Raw genomic sequence first — 17,789 nt, forward strand, 5'->3', positions numbered from 1 at the left:
TTTTGGAGTGGGGGAGGGGAGTTATATCATCTTTCTGTGCCTTGGTTTCCCCATCTATAAAGTGGAGAGAGAGCAATTCTTAACTCATGTGTAAAACATTTGAGAGCTACAGATTAAAAGTGCTATATAAGAGCCAGTTATTAGTGAAAAGGCATTTAGATATACAGAGTGATTAAGGTAAAAAAAAAATTAAGGTTGAATCAGAGTTGTAAACTAAATGAGTTTGGTATGGAGGCGGTTAAATTGGTGGTGTGATTCACATCAGCTCACAGCCAATGGAGTTCTCCTTTAATTTTTTAATTTGAATGGAGTACATTGTTGCCCTCCCAAACTATATGTTGCCATGGTTCCATCAAAAATCAGGCCATGCTTCATGAATCTTAACAAACTTGGTTCTGCTTTCAAATTGTACTTGTTGGGGATGTTTCATGCTGCCTTGATTCTAACTTACATGAGCACTAGAAAGCAAACACAGTAGAATTTGGGAATTAACAGCTTCTGAAACATCATGTTTCCATCTGATCAGAGAAGACAACTCTCTCAACAAAGCTGAAGCTGACTTTAATTGCAATATCATGTAGTCGCCAAGTTGATAATCATTCATATCCATGATTAAGCTCTCTCATGTTGAGTTTGACACAGAGGTCCACAGGAGAGTTCATTAAACATAAATGACTGAACATTTTAAGGGTCAAAGACAAAGAAAAGTAGGAAATTCAAAAATACCTACCTTGGATTAAATAATTAAATCAGACAGTGAATATTCTCCTTCGCCCTTTATAACAATGACATTCTACGGTGCTTGAAGAAATTTAAGTAGATTGTGCTTTTGTGGGGGTCAGGGGAAGAGAGGAAATACATACAGAGTAGTTCAAAACCACTTCATCACTTTACTCTAGAACTGTCATATAATCTTGGGACCCAATCCTACCCTCCTCAAAGGCAATGGCAAAACTATTACTGATTTCAATAGGAGCAAGATTAGGCTCATAGTGTTTGCCACCACTAGGAATGAACTTGAAAATTATTAGAGATAAAATTCCCAAATAGTTGGAAAATAAAATGGTGAACTCTCTGCACATTTAAAGGGCACTGTTAGGGAGCTAAAATCTTTTAAAATATAATTATTAGTAAGGCTACGATTATGTCACGGTCACAGAACCCGTGACTTCCATTGACCTCTCTAACATTTTCTGCCCTGGGGCTGGAGCTCCCAGTGGACCCTGCATCTGACTAGCCACTGTGGGCGGCCAGCAGCTGGGGGACCCTGCAGCTACCAGCTGCTGGGGGCGAGGGGACCCTGCAGCAGCCTCACCCCAGGGGCAGGGGGAGCCCGGAGCTCCCACGCACTGCATCAGTGGGGGACCTGGGAATCCCATCAGCAGCAGGTTCTGAACCTATCTCTCCCTTTTGTCAGGGATATTTTTAATGAAAGTCAGGGACAGGTCACGGGGTACATGAATTGTTTGTTTTCCATGATCTGTCCCTGACTTTTACTAAAAATATCCATGACAAAAACTTAGCCTTAATTATTTGGTATGAATGTTGATAAGAAAGCCATGCATACAGAAAAGTATAAAAAGATGTATGTGCAGAACCATATCTTATTTCTCCAGGCTGGTCAATATGTGCAACATTGCCCCCCAAAAATGTTTATATCAAAGTTTAAAATACCACAGATCTCCACAAATACTGGTATTAATATAAAAGATTTCAGCATCCGTGTTAGTCTGTATTGGTCAAATATCTTGGGGCACAAAAGAGATAATTGGTTAGACAAATCTGCTAGTATATAAATTGAAAATGAGAATAGTATTACAGAACAAGAATAAAATTGCTCATTTCTGGGCAAGATTCTTACCTCGGCTACAGTGGTCATGCTTAAAATTTTTGTCCAGGAAAACTTGCTTGAGTTGTACTCCAGGATTCCCTTTCAGACTATTGGAATAGTTCATAGTGGAAGAAAATTTTTAATGGAAAGCTTTATATTTCTGGAATAACCAATAACGTCAGTGGAGTTACTCTGCTTTTACAGCTATGGAAATTAGATCAGAATCTGACCCAGAGATAAAACACAGGGAAAAACTTATCTGAAATGCAAAGGCTAATTTGTTGTTCTCTAGGATAATGGTGATGGAAGTTAAAATATTCCATAAGTCTCAGCTTCAGTATATGAGGTAAAACAATGATGTGTTGGAATTCACACACATGTAAAAAGAAAAGGATATTTGTTTGTTTGCTTAGCTTAAAGAAAGAACCAAAGAAGGCCCTAATCCAGCAAGCTGCCTATGTGGGCAAGCTCCTATAGGTCTACAGAGTCCACTGACTGTAATGGAGTTAAATATGGGCTCGGGGTCCAGTCAGGTGAAGCAGCTTGAAGGATCAGGGCGAAAATTCAGTGTATAAAGATACTTGGTACATTTGCTTGAGTCCACTCTCAAAAAGGTGCTACAGAAAGCTGCAGTTGTGTGAACAACTACAATTTTGCTCTATCACTCGACCACATCTCCTATGTTTTTTTTTTTTAAAGTTTGAAGGTGAGAGCATCTTGCAAGCAAAGTTAGTCTCTGCAAATGTGTTGCTTGTGCAAAGTGCTGCCTGCCTAGATTTGTGGCTTAAACAGTAGTATTATTTCCTTGGGATTCATAACTTGCAGCCAGATGTATTTGGGGTATTTAACCTGCATTGCGTCTTTCAGGGTTCCTTCCCCACTCTGAACTCTAGGGTACAGATGTGGGGACCTGCATGAAAGACCCCCTAAGCTTATTCTTACCAGCTTAGGTTAAAAACTTCCTCAAGGTACAAACTTTGCCTTGTCCTTGAACCCTATGGTGCCACTACCAAGTGTGTTAAACAAAGAACAGGGAAAGAGACCACTTGGAGATGTCTTCCCCCCAAAATATTCCCCCAAGCCCTACACACAAACCCCTTTCCTAGGGAGACTTGAGAAGAATATCCTAACCAATTGGTTACAAAATCATCAAAAACCCAAACCCCTGGATATTGGAACAATGGAAAAATCAGTCAGGTTCTTAAAAGAACGATTTTATTTAAAAAAAAAGAAAAAAGAAAGAGGTAAAAATCATCTCTGTAAAATCAGGTTGGAAAATACTTTGTAGGGTATTCAGATTCAAAACACAGAAGATCCCCCTCTGGGCAAAACCTTAGTTACAGAAAACAGGCATAAACCTCCCTCTTAACACAGGGAAAATTCACATAAAACAAAAGAAACTAATCTGCCTTGCCTGGCTTACCTATACCAGTTGCAATATTGGAGACTTGGATTAGGAGGGTTTGAGATGATGGATTTCTGTCTGGCCTCTCTCAGTCACAAGAGAGACCAACCATGTAAACAAAGAGCACAACAAAAGCCTCCCTCCCCCTCCCCCTCCCGCCCCACCACCGCCAAGATTTGAAATTATCTTGTCCCCTTATTGGTTCTTTGGGTCAGGTGCCAGCCAGGTTAGCTGAGCTTCTTAACCCTTTACAGGTAACAGGATGTTGCCTCTGGCCAGGAGGGATTTTATAGCACTGTATACAGAAAGGTGGTTACCCTTCCCTTTATATTTATGACAGTGTCTTATTTAAAATTCAAACTCCAACACTAATCAAGTGAGTTAAAGGCAAGAACAGGCTCTTATCCAGCATCACAAAGCCAAAACCAGCTGTAGTGAACTTACTAGAATGGACGGTACGCTCTGCCATATTCAGCTCTCTTTTGCGATAGTTTTGAAATGCCGGCATTTGAGTATGGTCGATCAACAATCCGCATATTACAGATTTAGTTACATTAAAGATAATGATTTAGCAAAGTATAGTTCATACGTGAGGTTTTGGTACAAGAAGCTTTTGCTACAAGTTAGGCAATTAGTCTTCAAGCAGACCATGTAGAAAACAGGTGTTCAGTGCCACACAGATTGCTGGCTACTGTAATTATACAGCCTTGTTACACAGCATTATAGCACAAGGATGGGGGAAGATAATACATTTGGAATTTTCAATCTGAAATAGATGGATGTCTTTTTAAGTGTCTGTTGCTTCTCAAGACATCTCCTCATGTATAATGAACATCCCATCATTAGGATCTCTGTGAAGTGTGGCCTAAAATTAGCTATAACCATCTGCATTTCTGAGCTCATTGTAAAATGTAAACTTTGTACATGTTTTAAATAAGTGCTTATTTTCTTTCTGTCCAAGAAGAAAAGACAAAGGAACACCCTGTGCAGATTTGACACTCACCAGTTGTGTAGCTCAAAAAGTTGTTGCTCATTCTACATTCTGCCACTTGATGCCTGACAAGTGCATTTGTTAGCTGAGAGTAATTTTGTTTTGAAAACTGTGTTTATTTAAATTTAACATAAAACATCACATCCAAATATAACAAGATCTATATTAAAGCCTAAATATATTGAGTTATAATGCTGGTAAGTGTATACCCAAGTGTATACAAGTGTATACCTTGTATTCTGTAAGATAGAACAAACCTTCATGGCATATAAATACACCTCTGTGTATGGTTTTATTCTAATGTGTTAACAATTCAACTTGGATTTTGGGGGTTCCAGATTAACAAAGCATGTCATGGACTTGTTCCAATCTGTGTTCAACTTTTTTGTATTTTTCTTTCCATTTCACTGGGTATCACTACTTTCAATGCAACAGTGACTATCAGATTTAGTGTTGCTTATTCATATACTATTTTTAATGCTAAACATTAGTCTGTATACATACGATACACCACCACACAGATAATGACCTGAGGTCCTATGCCCACTGAAGTCACTGGGAAAGTTCCTTTGATTTCAATGAAAGTTGAAACAAGCGCTAAGAAATGGGCCAAATATGAATATAGCTGAATCTAAGTAAATGAAGACGAATGAGCACTGATATAATTTTATATTTTTCATGAAATTGCTGCATGCGGCAGGTGATTTGCCTTCACTGATTGCCTCCTCCGTTCTTTTGAGTTGGCAGGGTAATGAAATGTACAAGAATCTCACCCACTCAGAAGGCTGAGGCAAACGGGTAAAATGGAGGGAAGTGTAACGTGCACTTACACATGTTCGCAAACCAAAACGCAGCTGGGAGGTCTAATTTTAGACCTGTGGATGAACACTTTTCACAAAGCAATCACTCTATAGCTGACCTATCAGCCCTCATCCTGAAAGGAAACCTGTACAACACTTTCAAAATATGTGCTAGACACTAAAAATCATGGACTGAAAATAGAGACTAGATTTATGGCTTCTTATAACAATCTATAACCCCTTAACAACTCCCCTGCCCCACTGCCTTTCAACCCACCTTTCCTTTTCTCCCTAGGATTGCAGGTGTGTTAAAGTGGACCACTTCACCTTGACTGTTCCCTTGAAATATGTGTTAACTACTTATGATAAACAATTGGTTCCATCTTGTATTTAGCTGTGACGCTCTGAGTAAGGCCAGGTCTTCACTACAGACCTCTATCAGTATAACTGTGTCACTCAGGGATGTGAAAAAGCGACATATGCTGACCTAACCCCCATCTCTCGGGGAGGTGGATTAACTACACCAACAGGAGAAGCTTTTCTGTAGGTGTAGTAGTGCCTTCACTAAATGCTACAGTGGCGCAGCTGCACGGGTGCTGTACGTGAAGACAAGTCTTAAGCTTCCCAGACCTGAAGAAGAGCTCTGTGTAAACTCAAAAGCTTGTCTCTCTCACCAACAGAAGTTGGTCCAATTAAAGATATTACCGTACCCACCTTGTTCTGTAATTTTAGGCCTATTAGTCTTGATAGTACTTTATCACTACGGCTTTAGATCACTATTTATTTTTCACTGGCAAAAAAGTGAGAGAAACAGTTTCCTGCTTGTCACCCAAGCAATTAAATTTTTTATTGATTATATAGGATCCTAAATTTATGCAGATTGATACCCTGCCGAAAGTCCAAATAACAATCAAGGGAGAACAAATAGAAGAAGTTGAGCAACATGTCTATTTGGACCAAGAAATTAACATGCGCCACGATCAGGAAGGTGAACCCTTGCGAAGAAAGAAAGCAGGTTGGTGCACATTCAATTCTATCAAGTATGTCCTCCAAGGAAAAAATCAACAAGACAACATGCACCAGCTTCTTCAACTCAACAGTACTGCTGGCAATGTTGTATGGCAGCGAAACATGGGCGCTGACAAAGACAGAGGAGCAGCAACTGTCTGTCATGGAGAGGGCAATGGAAAGAAGAATTCTGGGAATTTCAATCTGCGACTGAGTCCCCAGTGAAGTGATCAGACAGCAGAGCGGAGTGCAGGATGTCCTCGTTGAGAGCAGGCACAGTAATATACGATGGGGCAGGCATATAGTAAGGTTCACTGACAATCAATGGATTGCAGCTGTCGCCGAGTGATACCCACGGGAACTGAAACGACCGCTCAGCTAACCTCCAAAGAAATGAGGAGATTTTTCTTGTGAAAAGACATGGCCGCACATGGAGAAGGAAGGCCTGGATACGAGAAGAATGGAAGACGTGTTGTGATCGGCGCAATCTATATGAGGACTGATCGATCAAGGTGACATAGGATCCCAAAATGGTCTACAAATTGTAAACAAGAATCATTATGAAAAGGTGAAACATAGTAACTGTTTAAAAGCACATAGCCACAGAATAGAGCTCTTGTGATGGAAAATTAGGTGTTAGATTAAACAAAAAAACTGAAATATTTCAATTCAGAAAAAACTGCCATAGTGCCTCATGGGAATTGTAGTTTAGCCTACTCAGGGCACCTGTTCTCCTCTATGGTTTCCCAGCTGGACTACCTCTTGAATGATGCTCCACAACCAGGATTCCGTATTGTGGTTGCTGAAAAGGGCCGATGGCTGGGGTACGCCATGGGAGATATAGTCCAAACAGTGAGCCTGGAGAATGGGGGCATGAAACACAGATCCTATGGCTCACACGAGCCCCCTATGGTGGAATTTCCAAATTGAATTGTTGGTTTTTAGATACAAACTGTGAAAACTGGCGGTTTAATTTTTTTTTTTTTAGTCAAGATTTTCCATAGAACCCCCCATTTTCCAGCCAGCTTTGAAATTGAACAGCATCTATTTGAACTGAAACTGCATGGGGAATTTAGGGGAGCAGAATATAATTCCCCTTGTCACCTGGATTAATCCACCCATGACTATTGTCATTATTGCAGTAGCTCCTGGAGGCTCTGACTGAGACTGGGGCCCTATTGTATTAGGTACTGTGCACATACACACAGTCTCTGCCATAGAAAACAGTCAAAAATAGACAAGAAAGACAAAGGTGGGGTGGTGTGAAGGAAGTGTTATTGTACCATTTTAGAGATGGAAAACTGAGATGAGGGATCGAGTGACCTGCTGGAGGTCACACAGTATTTCTGCAGCAAAGCTGATAATTGCACTCAGATATGAGGTAGTAAAATCAGTTTATGACTCATAGAGGGACTGATTCTGCTACACGTGCTCATGCTAAGCAGTACCTTTGAATAGACTAGCAGCACCATTCAACTTAGTGGTTGCTGAATGAAGCCCTAATGTCACAACATAATTCCTGTAACACCAGCAAATTGCCACTGTTCAGTTTAACTTTCATACTTTTTCTCTCCCTGGTGAAGAATTCTGTGTTTCAATCACTCCTCAAATACATTAAGTATTGGCTTTATTGCCTATTGACATGACTAGAAAGCTTCCCTTTGACTTCAAAGTACATTGGTTCAGGACCTCATTTCTGTTAGGAGTGTCCTCTGGTTTGCCACTCTAAATCACATATTCCCATTCACCTAACTGTGTGTCAACAAAAAGCATGCTTGGAAGTTGGTGCCAACAAATCTATGGCTCTGTAACTGTTCAAAAGGATAATCCATTTTAATACAGTGACCTTCCTTCTTAAATATATAGCGCTTGATTCTCAGTTATACCAAAGCCCCTTTACACTTCTCTGACAGGTTAGTTAAAGGTTGAAAGTGGACATAAATATAATATTCCCCTTACTGACAGAGTAGTTTAAAGGAACCTTGTGTAGGTATAGGCACCAGAATTTTAATAACCATATCCACTCTGATTACACTCTTGTAACTCCCCTTTCCTCCCTGGGTTACTTGGGAGCAGGCAACGCTCACCTGTGTGCCTGGGCACCTGATATGGTTGACATTAAAGAAGATCCTGAGTATCTCAGTGGCAGTGATGGATAGGTGGGACTCCTCTCTTCAGCACCCTGCTGCAGTCCCTTTACTCTTAAAGGCATTTAAACCTGGCGGTGCCTCCACCAGAGTGGCCCCTGTATACACTCAATGGCGTGCCTTGGGAACCTCCAGGAATTAACCTGTTCTAATAATAAATAATAATATAATCTGTGGCATGGGTGTAACCCAAAAATACCAATTATAAATAATATGCATATATACATCCATTATATTTAAATTAGAGTTAACACACCTTTACTTAACAACTTAAAAAATCAAGGTATAAGAGACTAAGATATATGTCACTACTAATTTAAATGCACAAGGGGTAGTTGAATAAAACCAGTTAACAAATATAGGATACAGTAATAAATGAAATGTATCTACCTGGCATTTACACTGCCACTGTTGACCCCACTCCGCAGCGTACACTCCTCTGGTTTTCAGAGTCCTAGATGCTTGCGTGGGCACGCTTGAAGATCTGCAGCTGGAGACAGCACTCTGTTGGTTCTGTGTATCAGTCCAGCCAAGGCAACAAGCTGCACAACTCCTCTGACGATTGGAGCTGGGCCCCATCAAATGTCAACAGCTCTGGGTCCTGGTTCAGTGGGAAAATCACGCTGCCTCTCCTCAGACTCAGTCTCTCTGTTGTGCCTCTTCCCTTGAAAGTACTTTCCCAAACAACAGTGGGGGTTACTCACAGTTCCTTCATTGCAGGCCCACCTCAGTCAGCTCCAGGCACAGCAATAGTCTCTGCCCTGGCTCCAGTGAAGCCACCAGCAGCCTCTGAGGCTCCCTGCTCGATCAAAGCCCCAGCAGGCTCTTAGCAGCAGCTTCTGACTTCTTAGCAGCTGCTCCTGGTATGGACAGAGCTCCACACCAGCAATCTCACTCCTCTTCCCTAAAAGGAGTCCACCCCTCTCTCGTGCACTGCCTGGAAGACAGAAGTCTCTCCCTCTTTCCCCAAGACACCATGGGAGTTGTAGTCTCTAAGGCTAGATTGCAGCACACAGGATCTTCCCTTGGAACACTCCCAATAAAGTTCAGAGGCCCCTCAATAAAGGTGCCTACACCCTATTTACCCCTTCTACAAGAAACTTCCTTCCTATCATAAATATGACCTAGTAATAAATCCATTTCATATCACTCCCTTTGTTTCTACACTAGCCTCTTTAGTACCCTCAGATGGCAAAGAGTTCAGTTTTCCATTTCATCTGAAAGACAGACAATATTTCTAGCTTTACAGTAATCCAATACCGTTTTTGGACAGTAGTTTAGTATGAAATAACAGGCAAAAGTGCACGCTACTGATCTACCAATACCACTTCCTATAGTGCATAGGTTTCTCCTGAAATTGTCCTATCCCAATCTTGTTGCTGGTCATTAAGGGGTTGATCCTACTGCAGTCAATGGAAAAACAACTTCAGTTTGCATCAAACAAAGCAAGACCTACCACCTGGAAAGCAAGTACAAATGCCTGTACACTGTGGTATGCAGTTAAGGAAGTGTCCTATTTGGATACGACAAATTAAGGCGCCTCTCAGTTTCTGGAGGTGCCTTAGGTTGGTGATTCAGTGTATCCCATCTCCAATCCAGATTCTCAGCTAGTATAAATTGGCATAATGCCACTTAAGTCAATGGTGCTATGCCTATACCTACCAACTGGCCTGTTGTCTTTTACTAAAAAGTTAGTTTTATTAAATTATATTTTAACACAGATTTTTTTTTCTCCCTCTCTCTTTGCAGTGGGAAGCAACTCACCTTTTAAAACTCTGTTGCTATGGAAACATGTCAATGTATAAGTTTGTATCCCAAGCACTTTTTAGAACTCAGTTATGTTTGCCTCTTGAGCAGCTGGGTCAGCAGAGGCCAAGGCTGCAGGTGCTAGATCTAAAGACTTTTTAAAATTTCAAAATGCTATTAAAAATTATATGAAAAAGGTTACACAATTTCTTCAGCTGTGACTTTTTAAAGTGAAATAAGCTGAAATACTGTTCCTTCCTAGAAACTCTGCCAAGTTCATAGCATTAGAGAACAAAATGTCCAAGTGTTGGCATTTGATCAACATCTCTAATGCACTTAAATATTTAAATGGAACTGCAGATTTTGAGAATGTGTCTCTCCTATCAGGGTATGTGTGGATTATGCTGTAGTCAAGTAAAGGAATATTGATCTAATGAAGTTATCCTTGCAGTAGCAAGGACTAGTTCTAACTCTTGAAATGTCTGACATTGGACAGAGGCTTTTAAAAATATGTATTCCTCAGCACTTCCAGTCTTTAAAATCACTCTTTCAAATGGTTCATATGTAACAAAAGAGAAATCTGATAGAAATTAAATTTATACTGACTAGGGTGACCAGACAGCAAATGTGAAAAATCGGGAAAGGGGTGGGGGTAATAGGAGCCTATATAAGAAAAAGACCCAAAAATCGGGACTGTCTCTATACAACTGGAGCATCTGGTCACCCTAATACTGACCGTCTAAGTGAAACAAGTTGAAAAATATTCAGAGTCTAGTAACTATGTGTTCACGCAAACTCTCCATCAGTTCAAGACTTCAGTTTGAGTGATTTTTCAATGCAATCCTTTCCAGACCAATGATTTTTAAAGCCAGAAGAACATGTCTGAAATTTTGGATGATTAATGTCCTTTGCAAAAGTTTTCATCACCTTCACATGCATTCATATGTTCTTCTTACAGGAAAACTTATCCTGCGATGTATTTGGAATGAAGAAATGCTGGTAAAGCCATTTTCAATAAATATTATCAGATGTTAATGCAGCTGGTATTTAGTAATCCTCTTTCTCTGACTGAAATTGAACAATAGACCCTTAGAAATAGGTTTTCTAGTTAATAACAGAACTTACAAAAGCAGGCTGGGCTAATTTTGTTTGACTGTCCCAGCCAAAGGTCAAGGTTTCCCTTTTAAAGATAGTTCAACAAGGTATTTTTTAGAATTTTAAAATTACTTTTACCCTCACTGCTTATAACTATTCCTTTTAAGCTTAAAGTTGGAATCAAATTCCTGTCCCAAATACTTTTTTCCTATATATACTGTGGGTTTTCTAGTGCAGGGTTGCAGATCAGGAGATAATAGCATACAGCAAAATCATCTGTCTAGTTTTTGTTTTCTGAATTGTATTTTTTACTTCTCCAAAACCTTGAATTATTACAGAAATTAAGGTATCAATGCCTATTAATGTCATGAGAAAGCTTTCAAATTTCCAACAAGCAGAGTGGTAGAAATAGCTCACGGAGAAAGAACAAGTAAAATTAGCAAAGCTAAAAATATTAAGCAGCAACCAAAGTAGATTTAAAAGAAATAATGAAGGAATGAATTTGACAATTGTTCATTAATACCAGAAAACTAGGGTTGATTTTTTTTTCTAAGATCAAGGGAACATTTAATTATACACACAGCAACAACAAAAACCCCTTATTATTATGTATTTATTTATTAACAAATACTATCACCACGTGCCCTGAGTACTAAAACCAGGCATTTATGTAAAGAGGTAATAATCTAATACTACTTCAAGCCAACCAATGAAAAATAACCCTGTTTTAATATATCCCATACAGGAAACAATTTATTAAAAAGATGCGTCTCTCATTGTTCTCCAAAAGAGGTCAGGCATACCCTCTGAGGACGCCTTCAAAGAACAACCTGCAAGCTCAGCCATAAGGCTGAGAACAAGACTGGGCTTTGCAAACCATTCCAAGACCAATGTATAAGAAATTTTGGGTCTCCCAATCCCACCCACATCTCTTTAAGAGCCAAATCCTGCTTCCAATCTCAAAACTTCACATTACTTAATAGGAGTAGAGTCAGGCCCTAAATATTTGTAACTTTACAGTTCCTTAAAGCAACTGGATCCGCTATTTCCCTTCTGGAAGGTACAGAGATGATTTATAAAATATAAGATTAGTGAGACACGGTATTTGGCATTGTGCTCCAGAGGGAAAGGTGTCGCATGGGGATTCAAAGCTCTGCTTGCTGGAGGGCACTGCACGCAGGACTTTCAGAAAAGTAAAATCTCCGTTTGCTACTCAGCTGAATTAATGATACATCTTTCATGCTGGAGTTGCTCTTTTTTATTTTAACCCAAGTTCCATGTTTAATAATGTTGGGGCCAGACCCTCTGTTGCATGGTATGTGCTTTAAGCTGCTCTTTGGCAGATTCTAACATAGCTGGCCCTGGGAAAAGTCATCTCTATGCAAAGGGGGTTTCACCAGTGGTACAGATGCTCCTGTGTCATCTCCTTCCTGTTGCTGGTGTGAGGGACACAATCAGAAGGGGGGGAAAAGGCATAATTGGTATGTGTCTACACAGTTCCTGTCCCTGGCTCAGGTTTTAATCCCTGGGGATACTAGCAGCAAGTGTAGATTAGAAAAGGTTGCTGTAATAATTTAAGATGAGAGACAGGCCCTGCATACAGCAGCCCCAGGGATAAGGAGAGTGCAAATGTTTTATGTCCCCTTTGGGCACACAACTCCAGTTCCTTCCTTCCTCCCCCCCCATGCCAGTACTAAGTACAGTTTGATTCCAAGATCTGGCCCAGGATTTCCAGTCACACATGCAATACTTGAGTGTTCATCTTTGTGGTTTTAGGCCTCACATTTCAAGTAGTCCACTTGTTATGAGCCTTTTGGGCAATGATATTCTCCACTCCCGCATTGGTTTAACTTTAATAATTGTAACAATTTTTTCGCAGAGTCATTTCTGAAGCTATTGGGTATCACAGACCGGAAGAGTTTGGGAACACATCCCCCTTTCATTTAAACAAAAAAGAAAGGTGTTAGTTTCTATGCCTGGAATCAAGAATTTAAATGTAGTCCTGGTAATCCTTCCGCCACGGGCCAATGATGGAAACAAGGGCCAGGTTCAATTTGTCTAAGGGTACTTTTTTACTAAAATACATGACTATGACTTGAGTTCCCATCCAGAACCATACTCCTATTTCTGGATCAGGGAAACAGAAGTAAAATTTCCCTGGTCACCTTTGCAGGTGGCTCTTCCCCACTATCAGACTCTTGAGAACATTTAACCACAAATGTCTTTTTATCTGGGGAAAACAAAGGAAATTAGCTGTTGCTACCAGCTAATCAAACAACATGCAATTAGATATGGAAGATGAGTTTTTATACCTGGTTCAAGCCTTCCAGAGCATTCCTGCTTATAGCATTGTGGCTCCTTCTCCAGAGAACAACAGACAAAGGGAAGCTTTTTTTTCCCCCAATTTTAAAAAGTTCGAGCCTTCCCATTGGCTCTTTTGGTCAGGTGCCCACTTCTTTTCTTTTACCTGTGGGCTTTTTAACCCTTTACAGGTAAAGCAAGCAGAGAACAGACACCAAGAGGGATTTTACAGCTAACTGGCTGGTTGGGTGTCCATCAAAGGGAGCTACTTCTCCCCACTTCATGTATCACAACACCAAAATGAGCAACCCAAATAAGTATGTTAGCAGTTTGGTCAACCCCCTATTTCCAAATAATAATTATCTAATTTGGAGGCTCAAATTCTTAATTCCACACAAACCCCATCCAACTAAAATCCTACTCACAGGTCTAGTTCATCTCAATAGTAACCAAGGGGCACCATGGGTGGCTCTTTTCCACTAGTCTGCTTCAATATAGAGAGACCAACTATACTAGGTCCTACTCCAATGTCCTCTACTATGGTATCATCTCTGCCTGGTAGGTCAGGATGATGTTAAGTCATATCAGTGTTGCCATTAGCAGTCCGGTCACTGCACAACAAGTTCTGTACTATTGATGGTCCAGTTAGGCCTTACTGTAAAGTCAGCTCTGAACCACTGGCCTGGTCCAGTCCCACCGATTCACTCTTCACAGGACACAGAATCTCCCAGGAGGGAACGCAAAGAAAACAGAATCCTCAGGCAGACTTCTTGCTGTGGCATAGCACTCTGGCCAGAGCTGACTTTTCCCCTTCTTTGCTACAGAAGGAGCAGAGAGTTCCATCCCTCTAAATCTTCTGGCCCTGAGCCCACACTTGGATGCCTGAGGTTAGGCACCTAGAGCCATATTTTTCAAGGTAATTAAGCACCCAAAGATAAGTACTGAGTAGGCCTAGGCACTTTTGAAAATCCCACTGAAAATCTGCATCTTTAGGAACCTAAATACCCTTAAAAATCTGTCCCCTAAAGCCATATTTAGGTACCTACATGAAAGTGGCCTGATTTTCAAACATGCTGATTAACTCCAACTCCAACTCCAACTGATTCAATGGAAAGTGAGAGTGCTCAACACCTCTGAAAGACAATCAGCTAGGTGCCCAATTACAATACAGATTAAAATACTTAACTGGTTAGAAAATTCTGCCCTTAAACTTTGGTCCAAAATCATACTTAGTGTCAAATTACTGGAGTTACCTGAGGGAAGCTGTCAAGGTTCCTCCCCCACTCTGAACTCTAGGGTACAGATGTGGGGACCTGCATGAAAACCTCCTAAGCTTACTTTCACCAGCTTAGGTTAAAACTTCCCCAAGGTACAAATTAATTTTATCCTTTGACCCTGGATTTCCACTGCCACCACCAAACTTTAACTGGGTTTACTGGGAAACATAGTTTGGACACATCTTTCCCCCCAAAATCCTCCCAACCCTTGCATCCCACTTCCTGGGGAAGGTTTGGTAAAAATCCTCACCAATTTGCATAGGTGACCACAGACCCAAACTCTTGGATCTGAGAACAATGAAAAAGTATTCAGTTTTCTTACAGGAAGACTTTTAATAGAAGTAAAGGAATCACCTCTGTAAAATCAGGATGGTAGATACTTTACAGGGTAATTAGATTCAAAACATAGAGAATCCCTCTAGGCAAAACCTTAAGTTACAAAAAAGGTACACAGACAGGAATAGGCATTCTATTCAGCACAGTTCTTTTCTCAGCCATTTAAAGAAATCATAATCTAACACATACCTAGCTAGATTACTTACTAAAAGTTCTAAGACTCCATTCCTGTTCTATCCCCAGCAAAGCAGCATACAGACTGACACAGACCCTTTGTTTCTCTCCCTCCTCCCAGCTTTTGAAAGTATCTTGTCTCCTCATTGGTCATTTTGGTCAGGTGCCAGCAAGGTTACCTTTAGCTGCTTAACCCTTTACAGGTGAGAGGATTTTTCCTCTGGCCAGGAGAGATTTTAAAGGGGTTTACCCTTCCCTTTATATTTATGACAGAAGCTCTTTGTTCTTTGTACTGAAAAAATATACAATCATATAAGAGTTTAATAGCTGAATGCCCTGAATTACAGCACATATTTTCTCTAGCACAGTATCATATACAGACGCTGTGATGGCTTGTGGAAGTCTAGCTGGAAAGGGGCTTAATCATTCTCGAAAGGCCCTTTGGGTTTCATCCCTTTGCTAATGGTGGAAAATTCTCTGTCTCAGCTTTCCACTCTTCATTTTCATACCCATCAGGGCTGACAGATTGAGGATTTTATTTACTGTTGCTCATGTTTTTTATTCCAGTTCTTTTTGAATTGATAAAATAGAAGCAGGTTCCCAAGCAGAAAACCCAAACCACACATCCCTATTCACACTTCCATCATGGCTACCTGGCTGTAACATTCAAGATGGCAACATTGCAAAGGAGATGCAGTGGCAAAAGCCATGCTTCACTCACGTTAAGGATCTGAATTAATTTATAGATATAGACTAGGGATGGTCAAAAATTTTCCATCAAAATTGTTTTATGGCAGAAAATTGGCATTTTGACCAAATGAAAATTTAAACTTGTCAAAAATCACACACCCACAAACCAAAAAATTTTGTTAGGAAATTATGCCATGGTACCTCACAGGAGTTGTAGTTCAGCTGTTTCATACCTATATTTGTCTTTAAGGGCTGAGTTCCCCAGCTGGAATACATCTCCCATGATGCACAATGGCCAAGAAGTCCCATGAGAGAGCTACTCCTGTTGGCATAGTTAATCCATCTCCATGAGAGGCGGTAGCTATCTCAATGGGAGAAGCCCTCCTGTTGACATAGTGTTGTCCACACCAGGAGTTGGGTCAGTATAATTACGTCACTCAGGGGTGTGGATATTTCACATCCCTGAGCAATGTAGTTATACCTATGTACATTTGTACAGTAGACCTGGCCTCAGTCACTCTGTGCCTTAGTTCCCCTTTGGCAAAGTAGGGGTCTTAGTACTTCTCAGAGAATAAATATGTAAAAGATTATGAGGCACTAGAGTATTGGGAGCTAGATACGTATCAAAGATAGCAGCCAGTAGGTTACACAAAGGCACAGAATGAAGATCTGTAGGGAAGTATTGCTTTGCCATATTTCACATCCCTCACCTCATACATGGCTGGTGACTCAGATGCCTACACATAAAAACCTATGGGAGTCATCAGCAAAGACTAAAATGAACTGCTTATTAGGGAAGATAACCTTGAGGTCATTCTTCACAGGAACAGCATGAAAGTAGCACTGGCCTACTACCCCCAGAGGGAATTTATGGAAGCAAATTTTTTTGCCAAGTGTTCCCATGGAGAAAAATTATCCTGGACCAGTGCAATGTCACAGAACCTGGTGGCCTCTCAGGTACCTTGAAAATAGATTTCTCCCTTTTGATCATTGCATTTACTCTCTTGCCCTATTGCTTTAGTTTCTCTGCTCAGCATGATTTCAAATAGCAGATTTGTGTACTTCTATGGCTTCCTTGAATTTACTTAATATAAATCTACTTCCTGCTGTAGGCTGATGTTGCTGTAGGCAATCTTTTATTCCCCCTAAAGTGCCCAGGAGGTCAGGTCTTTCCCCAAACTGGCTTTCTATTAGCCATCCCCTTTCACACAGGGAGATAACATCAACAGGCATCATTTGTACATTGTTCAACATTTATTGATTAATCTGGTCATCCTGTTCAGTCTCTGCCTTGGCCAGTCTAGCTTGCTAGGTCCTGATAACTATTGAATCAGACGCCGTGAGTGCCAATTTCAGAACCTGCAGATGGATAAATTGCAGGACTTTTCATGTGATAACTTTAGAAGGTGAAGAGTGTAGAGGACAATGGTGTTCTGTCATGAGGAAAGCCTGTCTCCATCTCCTCTCTTCTGTGTTCAGTGCTGGTTTTGATTGTGAACACAACACTTTGTGTCTTGGTTGGCATCCAAAGTCCCTTTTTCAGTAACCAGCTTTGTCCTGTGGATGACAGGACTATTGGCCTTAGCACCCACGCAAGAGAGATGGAGAAGGAGCAGAAAACCATTGAACTTTTGGGTAGTTATCTGAACTAAGAGCCAGATCCCATGTTCCTGAAATGACCAGAAGGAAGTCAGATCTGGCCAAATGAGAATTATGCTGGTGTTGGAGCGCTCTCAGCTGGTACAGAATAATCACAGAGAGCACTTGTGCCATATCCCCTCTCCAGAGCTGGCATGGTGAGTATGATGAAGGAAGAATGGTGTGTCAGAATGTCACTGGAACTCATTATGTATGGTCCTCTAGGGATCATGGCCAGATGGCATTGGTTATGCCAACTGGCCATGGTCCCCTAGAGACCATACATGTCTAAAGACTATTGTATGCAAGCCTAGAGGCTGCTCTAACCTATCCAGGGCCAACACAGATCA

This window comes from Lepidochelys olivacea, assembly GCF_965140295.1.
Source record: "Lepidochelys olivacea isolate rLepOli2 genome assembly, chromosome: 8".
Classification (NCBI taxonomy): domain Eukaryota; kingdom Metazoa; phylum Chordata; order Testudines; family Cheloniidae; genus Lepidochelys; species Lepidochelys olivacea.